Consider the following 12,574-nt stretch of genomic DNA (forward strand, 5'->3'; position numbering starts at 1 on the left):
AGCAGATTAATTAGTATTACATTCACCTCTTTTGCTACTTATAAAGTGGTTTTGTCTTGTGTAGATCTGTGTATCTGTAATTTAAATGTTATTTTAAACTCATAAGTTTCATTTATAATTCAAATTTGCATTAATTTACTGAACGTATTGTTACAGGTGGGGCTTTGTTCTTAGAGCTCCCAAGATGGTGGCGGGCGGCTCCCAAGATGGCGGCAAGCCTTTTGTTCTCTGACCTGAGGTTTTTGGCCTCACGGATTCCAAGGAATGGAACCTTTGGCCATGCAGTGAGTGTTATAGCTCTATTAGAAGCCGTGGGTCACGGAGGAGAACCATGGAACCCAGTGACTGGTGTTCAGCTCGATTAGGGCAAACTCGGGTACTTAGTGGTGCAGGAACAATGGTGAGCCTCTAGCCCAAACTAGAGCAGCAATGCGCGCCTCACTGGATCAGAAACACAGACGACACCCTGCTGGAGCGGGAGGGGTGGGAGTCAATGGCGGGTCTGTGATGGCTGCCAGTGAAAGCTCAGCTTGAGCCAGAACAAACATGGACCAGAAGAGAGTGCAGTTGAAAGATTTAATAGAGTGAAAACAGAGCTCCCATACAAGAGGAGGGGCCTCAAAGGGGGTTGCCCACTCCCAGCTCCAATGACTGGGGTTTAGATCCCAATCATTGTCCCTCCCTCCCACTGTGCTCTCAGATGATAGATGATTTGACTATTTCTTTACCTCCTGCTTTTAGCCTAATTGGTATTTTAGTGAGCCTTTTTTACTACCTGATTGGTCGGGTGTGAGCTGAGTTACAAGCCCCGAGTTTAAAGGTGGGTGCAGTCACCTTCCCCAGCTAGGCTTAGGAATTCTTAGTTGGCCTAGGAAATTCAGCTAGTCCTGTCTCTTAGTATCCCAATAAATTGGTGACATATAGAGGTGTGAAGTTTGAAAGAGTAAATAATATTTTGTTTAGACTTGTTATTTTGAACATTTATTACTTAACAGAGTTGGAGGAAGAAATGAACTATGAAAATACTTTATTTGAATGTACTAATGCCTTTAAAATTATTATTTATAAATCACAAAACTCATCCATGTTGATAATAGATACTCTAACACAAAATATGAATTTTATTGTAATACTGGTAGTGGCAAAATACTTGCTTTGCCATTTAAATAAAATTTAAAGTAAGTCTGCACCCCAGAGTCACATTTTAATAATTGTAAACTAGCAGAAAATAAGAAAACATGATTGAAGCAATCGCATAAGCCATATTCAGAGAATCCATGTTCAGCTATGGTGTACATGCTTATTACAGGAATAGAGGCCGATTTTAGAAAATGGAGAACAAATTAAGTAAAAATGAAAAAAAAAAAAAAACCACTTTATACTCACCCAGTATAGCCATCATAGCATATATGCATTTTGTATACTTCCTGTCACTATTTTTTCTATGCCCAAATTGTGATTAAGTACAATTAAAATGGTTATTTTCAGGCCAGCTGCGGTGGCTCATGCCTGTAATCCCAGTACTTTGGGAGGCCGAGGCAGCTGGATTGCTTCATCTCAGGAGTTAACCTGGGCAACATGGCAAAACCCTGTCTCTGCTAAAAATGCAGAAATCAGCTGGGCATGGTGGCACATGCCTGTAATCCCAGATCCTTGGGAGGCTGAGGAAGGAAAATCGCTTGAACCTGGAGGCAGAGGTTGCGGTGAGAGAAGATCGTGCCACTGCACAGAGGGAGCGACAGAGGGACACAGAGCCTGGGCAACAGAGGGGGACTCTGTCTCAAAAAGAGAAAGCAGTGATTTCCTAGCTTGATATTATATGGTAAAAATTTTCTCATGCCATTAAAATCCTTCAAGCATCTGTTCATACTGCCTAAAATAGTCTTTTGTATAGATGTGCCATAATTATTTTTTGATTATTGAAATTTTGACTTATTTACATTATCTTCTTCTATATACAAGATTATAATGAAGATATTTTTAACATATTTTTATATCCAAATGTGTGATGATATACTTAGGAAAGATATCAGAATAAGAATAATTAAGTTAAATTACATAGGGATTTGTAAGTGTTTTGATACAAACTGTTGAATGCTTTCCAGATGTTCAAACCAATTTATACTCTGTACCAACTTATCAACACAAAATCATATTTAAAAGATATTTTCCATATGTTAAAGCATGTGTTTCTTCATTTGCTGCAAAAACTACAGAAATGGAATATTATATATATTCATTAAACAATTATATTTTATTATTTTTGTTTAATTGCTTATTCATTATTAGATTTCCCTATTTTTCACATTTATTTTAAGAGAGTGTGTGTGTGCTTGTGTGTGTATATATGAGAGAGAGAATACAAGATTAACCTTAGCATCGAAAAATAACCTTCCAATTAAAAAAAATATGTTAATTTATGTTCTTTTTGACATTAAGAGGGTTTAGTTATTTTTCATTCAGATCTATCAACATTTTCTTTAATAACTGCTTTTGTTTTTTAAATAATTAACAAATTGCTTCCAATTTAGCAATAAATATTTCTTTAACTCATTTTTTAAATAATTTATTTAAATACTCACTTTTTTGTCTATTTGAAACTGATTTTGGTTTATGACATTAACACTATTTATTGATTACTATCTTCCTTCTCCATTGGTTTGTGATAGTTCTTTCAGCATGAAATCAATGTTATGACCATTAGAGTCTATTTTATGGCAGTTTACTATATTCCATTAATTTGTCTGTTAAATATGATATTGTAAGAGGTTATTGTACTGATTGATTATACTGTGTTGTTTTATATAGCCCAATTTTAATTATTTTATAGCTTATAATTTATTTTAATATCCAGAAAGGCATGTCCCTCCTCATTACTGTTTCTTTTCCGAATTTTCTTAGCTATTATTGCCTCTTTATTTTTCCAGATGAAGTTTAATTTTTTTAAAAAAGATCATAAATAAATAACTTGTTATTGCATTGGAAGTATAAACTATTTAAAAAAGAAGCACAGCAGTTGATCTCCTCATCCAGACTCATGGTAAATCTCTTCATTTATCAAAGACTTACTTATTATCTCCGAGGAAAAGTTTCAGGGTTTTATTTATATATGCACATAGCTTGAAGATTATACCTAGACATTTTATGTTTTTCTCTTTCTGTTTTTTTTTTCTGTACTTAGATGAATTTATGTATTTGCATATAAGAAATGACAAATGTTATTTAAAAATGATTAGCAACTTTTAAAAATGGCATTTTTCATATTGGCAAGCTCCAGGTGAAACTGGTATAGTCATGTGTTATGGTGGGTGCTGAGGTGGGTCATAGTAACTGCTAACACTTATATAGTGCTTATACTTTGCTGGACTTCATCTTAGCAGTTTCTTTTTTTTTTTTTTTGAGATGGAGCCTCGCTCTGTTGCGTAGGCTGGAGTGCAGTGGCTCACTGCAACCTCCACCTCCCAGGTTCAAACATTTCTCTGCCTCAGCCTCCTGAGTAGCTGGGATTACAGGTGCCCGCCACCATGCCCGGCTAATTTTTTTGTATTTTTAGTAGAGATGAGGTTTCACCATCTTGGCCAGGCTGGTCATGAACTCCTGACTTCGTGATCAATCCGCCTCGGCCTCCCAAAGTGCTGGGATTACAGGTGTAAGCCACCGCGCCCAGCTGATCTTAGCATTTTCTAAGTGTGGTGTCATTTAGACTTAACAATAGCACTATAAGGCAGGCATTACTATCACAGAAAGTTGAAGTTCAAGTAAAATAACCCAAGTTTAATTAAGTGGTACTTCTGCCATACCTCAAAACTAGGCAGTCTAACTCCACAGTCTGTGCCAGTAATCATTAACTCTTTGTTTTTTTTTATTATAATAGTTTTATTGAAATAGAGTTTACACAACATAAAATTTACTTACCTAAAGTGTACAATTCAATTGTTTAGTATATTCACAAAGATGTGCAATTGTTAATCAATTGTAGAACATTTTATCACCCACCAAAAATGACCTGTACCTATTAGCAGTCATTCTGTATTTTCTCTTTAGCCATTTCCAGCCCCTGGCAACCGCTAAACTGCTTTCTGGGTCTATGGATTTGCCTATTCTGGATGTTTCACAAATAGAATAATTAAATACATGACCTTTTGTGACTGGCTAATTTCACTTGGTATGATGTTCTCCATGTTCACCCATATTGTAGCATGTATTAGTACTGAATACTTTTTTATAGACAAATAATATTCCTTTGTATGATTAAATCACATTTGTTTATCTGTTCATCAGTTGATGGACATTTGGGATTTTTCTAATTTTGACTGTTATAAATAATGCTGCTATAACGTTATTATTATTACTATTAATGTTATTATTCAAGATGGAGTCTCACTGTTGCCCAGATTGGGGTGCAGTGGCACCATCTTGACTCACTGCAACCTTTGCTTCCCAGGTTCAAGCGATTCTCCTGCCTCAGCCTCCTCAGTAGCTAGGATTACAGGCCTGTGCCACAACATCGAGGTAATTTTTGTATTTTTAGTAGACACGGGGTTTCACCATGTTGGTCAGGCTAGTCTCAAACTCCTGACTTCAGGTAATCCGTCTGCCTCGGCCTCCCAAAGTGTTGGGATTACAGGAGTGAGCCATTGTGCCCGGCCTATAAACATTCTTGTTCAAATTTTGGTGTGGCTGTATGTTTTCCCTTGGGTATATACATTGGAGTGAAATTGCTGAATCATATGGAAACTCCATGGTTGACTTTATGAGGGATTGCTGAACTGTTTTCCAAAGCACTGCACTATGACACATGTCCATCAGCAATTTCTGAGGGTTCTGTCGTATTCTGTTTGTGCTGCTGTAACAGAATACCTGAGACTATTCTACTTTATGAAGAACAGAAATGTGTTTTCTCACAGTTCTGGAGGCTGGGTAGTTCACGATCAAGGTGCCGGCAGGGTTAGTGTCTGGCGAGGGTAGCTCCCGGCTTTCAAGATGGCACCTTGTTGCTGCATACTACAGGAGAGAAGGACATTGTGTCATCACGTGGCAGAAGAGCAAGTAAGCAAGCAGGACTGTGCACAGCCTCCGTCATAACAGCCTTATGTTCATTCATGAGGGAGATCTCCTGGCCTAATCACCTCTCTGAGCTCTGCATCTTAATACTATCACATTGGCCCTTAGTTGCAACACCTGAATTTTGGAGAGGACACCTACAAACCATACAAGGTTCTAATTTCTTCACATCCTCCCCACCAAAAACTGTTATTAGGTGACTTTCTTATTATATATTTTCTCAAAAGAGTAAATCCATACCTCCTAGTGGATTTGATTTGCATTTCCCTAATGACTGAAGATGTAGAGCATATATTTTGTTTACTCACCATTGTCTTATTTCTGTTTGGGCTACTACGACAAAGTACCTTAAACTGAGTAACTTATAAGCGAAAGAAATGTATTCATTTCTCACAGTGATGAAGACGGGGAAGTTCAAGATTAAGGTCCTGGCATTACCTGGTGAAGGCTCTTGTTCTCATAGACAGAGTGCCTTATCGCTGTGATTTTACATGGTGGAAAGAGTAGACAAGCTCCTCCAATCCATTTTTATTTTTATTTTTATTTTTTGAGACAACTCTCATTCTTGTCACCCAGGCTGGAGTGCAGTGATGCCATCTCAGCTCACTGAAACCTCCACCTCTTGGGTTCAAGTGATTCTCCTGCCTCGGCCTCCTAAGTAACTGGGATTACAAGTGCCTTCCACCACGCCCGGCTAATTTTTGAATTTTTAGTAGAGATGGGATTTCACCATGTTGGCCAGTGTTGTCTTGAACGCCTGACCTCAGGTGATCTGCCCACCTCAGACTCCAGAAGTACTGGGATGACAGGTATGAGCCACCATGCCCAGCCTTCAATCCATTTTTATAGAGTAACTAATCCCATTCATGAGGGCTCTGTCCTCATGACCTAATCACCTCCCAAAAGTCCCCACTTCCTAATACCATCACCTTGGGGCTTAGTTTCAACATGTGTAATTGGAGGGCGACAGAAACATTTAAACCATAACTGCCATCTGCATATCTTTGATTCAAATCCTTTTTCTATATTTTTTCAACTCTGTTGTCCTTTGTTGAGTTGTCTTTAGGATATTTTCTCCCATTTTGTGCAATTTTTCTTCTTACTTTTTTGATGTCATTTATTGAAGGAGAAAAGTTTTTAATTTTTATGAAATCTGATTTTCTCATTTTTCTTTTGTTGCTTGTACTTTGATCTCATATCAAAAAAGCCTTTGTCTAACCCCAGGTCACAATTTACTCCTCTATTTTCCAGTTTTAGTATATGTGCGGCTGAGGCAAGCACCACTCCTCTATTTCTTCTAAGTGTTACGTTTAAGACTCTGATCCTTTTTTTTTTTTTTTTTTTTTTTTTTGAGATGGAGTCTCTGTTGCCGAAGCTGGAGTGCAGTGGTGCAATCTCGGCTCACTGTAACCTCCGACTCTCTGGTTCAGGTGATTCTCCTGCCTCAGCCTCCCGAGTAGCTGGATTACAGGCATGCACCACCGTGCCCAGCTAATTTTTGTATTTTTAGTAGAGATGGAATTTCACCATGTTGGTCAGGATGATCTCCATCTCCTGACCTTGTGATCCACTCACCTCGGCCTCCCAAAGTGCTGGGATTACGGGTGTGAGCCACTGTGCCCGGCTCAACTCTGATCCATTTTGAGTTAACTTTTGTGTAGGGTGTGAGGAAGGAGTCCAACTTCCTTCTAATGCATCTGGATAACTGGTTATCACAGCCCTATTTTCAAACCAGAATTTGATGTTGTCAATAACTAGTCCAATGTCCTTTATCATACATACATGAACGCATACACATACACTTACATCCTTTTATAGCTCCCCATTTCTCTTAGTGTAAAGGTGTACATCTTTAACATGATTTACAAAGATCATGCTCATGCCTGTCAAATTCATGACTGCAAGGGACCATTCGTCTCCTGGTCCTCATTTGGTTTTTTAGCTCTTGCTGCCATTGTCATCAATTAGGTGCCTAAGAAATGTGTCTCCTTTCACTACAGAGTCTTTGCACATGTTACATCATTCTCATGAAATTTTCTTTCCTTTTCTTCTATTTTAATCACTCACACTCATCCCTGAGTTCAGCTCAGTTGTAATTTCCTTAGGTAAGCCTGTTTGGCATTCTTCCCTAAGTCAAATCTCCCTAGAGCACTCGTGTACCTGCCTGTGGCTGTATTAAAACAAATTAAGCTTACTTTTGAGATTTTAAAAATGTTTCATGTCTCCCACATGGGCTTATGTAGTCAGGGACCATGTTAGCTTTTTCACTTCATTATATTCCCGCACCTGGAACTCTGTCGGGACCCTAGTTAGGCTCTATTAATATGGATTAAAATGATGAATGAGAACACCTCGTCTATGCAGCAGTTGTGGAATTCTTTGTTAGGATTAGGGTGGTCTTGTTTATATCTGCTGTTTCAATAATTTTTTTAGAGCAACAATTTACTGAGTGTTTGTTGTGTGTTTGACACTGTTCCAAATGCTTTAGATGTAGTAGTAAACAAAACAAAATTTCTTCGCTCGTGGAACTTATAGTAAGGAATACCGATCATAGGTGATAAAACTGAGCATAATACATAAGTAAGCTGTACTGCATATTTGAAAAATACACGGAGTTTCGAAAATGGAAAATCAGAGGAAGTTCGGGAGTTTGGGTGTAGGTAAGGAGAGTTGCAGTTTTAAGTGCTTTGGTTGGGGTAGGTTCTGTTAAGAAGAAGGTGACAATCAAAAATGTGGAGGAGGAATTTAGCTTTACAGATACATTGGAGAAGAGGGGATATTTTTTCTGGGCGGAAGGAACAGTTAGTACAAAAGGGCTGCTGCTGGAAGCACATTTGGTATTAGAGCAAGTATGCAGAGGTCATTGTGGCTGGAGCCGGATGAATAGTCATCAAGAGAGCAGTAGAAGAGGGATTCTGAGATGTAAAAGGTGGGGAAGGGAGTGTAGATTATACATCCTCTCTGAGGCCACAGAAGGAATTTTCCAAGGTTGATGTGGAAAAACATTTCTGGGTATTTCATCAGAGTGGCATGATGTGGCTTATACTTAAATGATCATTCTGGCTGCTGTGCTGAAGATAGACTGCAGGGGATAAGGGTATAATGAGGCAGATGAGTTACGAGGCCTTTGCTGCAGATTACCAAGATAATACCAGGGGAGCTGTTGAGAAGTGGCTGGATTCCAAGTATATGGTAAAGGTAGAGCCAAAGGGTTTTCTGATGGATTGGATGTTGTCCTGAATCTGTAAATATCATTTTTAAGCTGGTCCAAATCACAAGCCAATCCACGAAAGGTTGCTTCTAAAATGTTGAAAAATTTTCATTCAGTTCTACTAGTTATTCACTTAATATCGAGAATGAAAAAATGTTATGAAAAAACCTAAACAAGCCAAAAAAACCAAAAAACAACAAAAACCCAAAAACTGAAAACCCAAAAAATACCTCCTCCCTAAAATACTTGTTTCATCAACTGAAAGAAAGCCCACTGATTTTTTAATAACATATTATGCATATAATCTAAGATTGGCAATAGAGGAAATATTTTCTTATGCAGAAGCAAGGTTTTGTTCATCTCTCCACACTACCCCGACTTATTTATTTATTTATTTATTTATTTATTTTTTTAGAATATTACCACTGTCACTATCATCTTGATTTCAGGAAAGTTATTTCTTCCTATTTAACTTCTGGCCTAAGAGGAGGAGGTTGGGAAGACACACTTTTCTTAATTCTTTTTAGCAAAGTATAGGCCAGGTGAAAATATTTCAGTAAGACTGAACTAAATGTTTGGAGAAGACAAGAAAATATAAAAACATGCAATTAGAAAAACTAGTTTACACTACAGAGTTTTACTCAACTATTCCTTGAAGTTCTTTTTTTTTTTTTTTTTTTTTGAGATGGAGTCTCGCTCTGTTGCCCAGGCTAGAGTGCAGTTGCACGACCTCGGCTCACTGCAGCCTCTGCCTCCTGGGTTCAAGCAATTTTTCAGCTTCAGCCTCCCGAGTAGCTGGGAGTACAGGTGTGCACTACCACGCCTGGCTAATTTTTGTATTTTTAGCAGAGATGGGGTTTCACCATATTGGCCAGGATGGTCTCGAACTCCTGACCTTGTGATCCACCCACCTCACTCTCCCAAAGTGCTAGGATTACAGGAATTAGCCAACGTGCCTGGCCTCCTTGAGGTCCTGGACAGAGAATATTCCTACCACAGTCCTTGGCTTCATGTGAAGTCTTTCATCCCTTCACCAAAGAAGAGCCTCAACTTACCTGGGCTGCTTGATGTCTAAGCCCTATAGAGTGAGACTCAAGAAAAATAAAATGACTTCCTGTTCTGTTATCCAAACCCTCTTTCCAACTTACTGTTTCCCCTTGAAATATCTGCCTCTTCCAGTGTGATGAATAGCATGGCTTTTCAGGGATAGAGAAGGATGAGAAAGTTTCTTTACGCTGGGCAACCCAGACATTCAGTCAGTGCACAGGACCTTAAGCCTAGCATCTGTACAGGAGACACAGGGACTAACAAAAGAGTGGGTGGTTTTAAAATTGTATTTAATTAATTTTTTTTTTTTGGCTACACATGGTATTTCTGAGGAGACCAAGGTGATTTGCTTTTCTCTAACAAAGCTTGAAAATTAATTTGTCTTCACAGAATTGGAAAAATGAATGTAATTTGACATACGTCTTGAATCTGGTTGGCTCTGAGAAACTTGTATGCATCTCATCAGTAGGCATCTTAAGAACTGATATTACCCTGCTTCAGCATTGTGAGAAGACATGCATTCTCCTCGTATAAATAATGTGAATCTTACATGTAAAGTGTTCTAAAGATTAGCTGTTTAATAACTTAAATAAGCTTGTGAATAATAAATTAATAACAATGTTATGCTAATATGTAACTATGATATTTGCTGAACAAAATAAATTTGCTTACTTTGGAAGCAGATTGGGTGGTTTAATATATCAGCAAAACAGTGTTTTTTAAAAATATCAAAGTTCTTTTAATCAAAACTTTTATTTTAGGACAGTTAGTAATGTTTTGTTTGCCAACTTATATTAGAAAGTCTCTGTCTTAAATGTTTCCATGCAAATAAAATGACAATACTGCCTTACATTTTATTAGTTTACAGTTTGCAAAATATCTTCATTATGATAATTCATTTAGTAGACATGCCTATGGGAACATTACTTCCAGAATTAAACACATTATTTTTGTTTTGGTATATTTTTAAACTACAAATGATAGAAAGGCAAGTAAATGTAAGTTTTTCTCTGGTTATTTGTTCAAATGCTAATTTAAAACGTTTGTACATTTCTAATACAAAGATTGTTTGAGAAAAAATGGATTTCTTAAAAACAAAATGCTTTTTAGCAGAGAGACAGGGCATGGAGCTGAAATGGCGTCTGGAAGTTGGGATCTGTAAGAGAAGTTGAATGTGCCCTGAGGCATAAAGCTGCTAATTTTGTTTTATTGGATTTTACTGTAGCTATTAATATATTTTCCTGGAGATTTATGTGATCAATTTATCTTATGGCCAGAACTAATTCCCTTAGTATATTTTATTAGAATATGTGACTTTTTCTAAATTTAGCTTTATTTGTCACATTTTCCATAAATTGAAAAGATCCTGTATTTCCAGACATCTTAAGTATTGCAAGAATTATTTGAGCACCTAAAGATAAATAATATCAAAATAGGATCATTGTTTCCCTTAGTTTCTCCTTCTTCCCCACAAATAAACCAAGAGTTATTTAGTTATACTATTGCATGTCTCTAGCTTTATTGGATTCTTCCATGAAAGACAAATGGATTACATTTTTGGTTGTGTGACCGTCATTGCCCTATTGCACTTTTGATAATATTTGCCTGTGACAAGTAGTTATTTTCACATTCAATCAAGGGTAATAAAATATTTTAATAATGGTGAATGTGAAGTTAATTAATAACTCCCCGGTATGGCAGTTGGACAGGATTGCTCTCTATCTCAAACACAAAGAAATCAATTCCATCAGTAGTTATAAATTTGCATATGAATGTCAAATATATGGGGTTTTGAATAAAAATCATTTCTGAGTAAAAGCGTACATTGACAAGCTGTATTTAACTTCTGTATTTATAGATAAATTATCTCAGAATATGTTAGTCACTATGACAATCATAATCAGAGTTCCTTAGTTAGGGAACTCTTGTAGTGTGTCAGTAGGTATCAATATTGAAATATTTGATATTATTTAACATGTTTTGCAACTTAGTTGAATGTATATGTGGTTTTACATATATTTAGGACATCTATATTAGTGAAATTTATTTTGGAATGAATTGTTGCTTTATGTGTTATAAATACAGGAATATTATGCAGAGTAATTTTAGGTTTATTGGCATACAACTTATCTAGATCTTCCTTCCTTCTCTCTTTGGTTTCTTCCTTTCTTCCTTCCCCTCTTTTTTTTTTTTTTGAAACATGGTCTCCCTCTGCACCCAGGCTGGAGTGTAGTGGCACAATCACAGTTCACTGCAGCCTGGACCTCCCAGGCTCAGATGATCCTCCCAACTCAGCCTCTAGAGTAGCTGGTACTAAAGTCGTGCACTACCACACCTGGCTAATATTTTTTGTATTTTTTGTAGAGCCAGGGTTTTGCCAGATTGGCCAGGTTGATCTCAAACTCCTGGCTTCCAAATGTTCCACCTGCCTCAGCCTCCCAGAGTGCTGGGATTACAGGCGTGAGCCACCACTCCTAGCCTCTTCCTCTCCATCTTAATCTTCCTTCCCTCTCCCTTTCCCTCTCTCTCTCTTCTTTCTCTTTTCCCCTCCCTCCTTCCCTCCCTCTCTTCCTCCTTCCTTCTCCCCTTGCTTCCTTCCTTCCTTCCTTCCTTCCTTCCTTCCTTCCTTCCTTCCTTCCTTCCTTCCTCTTTCTTTTCTACTTTTTCTTTCTGCCTTCTAATACCCATCTTGTGTTCTGCAAAGTCAGCAAAAGACAGACAAAATAATAAAATCTTTAGTAACTTTTTTGAAGTCATTTTCATGTGTTCTCCCATATGTGGCCTTCTAGAAAAAAGAAAAGGCCATTGAAAGAGTGGAATAAAATTCTTACATATATTCCAAAAGTCCATTTGGGAATGGCTCAAGTTCTTTAACCATATAAGACGTAGAATTTTTGATCCTTTCATTCTATTATAGATGCATTGCTTGTGTTGGTCAATCTATTCTTTTTAGGTATGAAAGGGACTATCATTGTTATTGTTTATTAGTTATTAGGAGAGGAGCAGGTGAGATAGAGAAGTAATAGGATCTGGTCAGATGGGGCCCTTCTTGTGAGACCCTCAAAAGGCTTTCATTTTTACTGTGAGTGACAAGGATTGTGAGCAGAAGGGTGACATGATTGGAATTACATTTCAGAAGCATCCATTTGGCCGCTGAGTTTCTAACTCACTATTGAGGGAAGGGTAAAACCTGAAAGACCAATTTGAAGTTGATGAAGTAATCCAGGCAAGGGATGATGCAGGCCTAAACCA

This window comes from Macaca fascicularis, chromosome 5, assembly GCF_037993035.2.
Source record: "Macaca fascicularis isolate 582-1 chromosome 5, T2T-MFA8v1.1".
Taxonomy (NCBI): domain Eukaryota; kingdom Metazoa; phylum Chordata; class Mammalia; order Primates; family Cercopithecidae; genus Macaca; species Macaca fascicularis.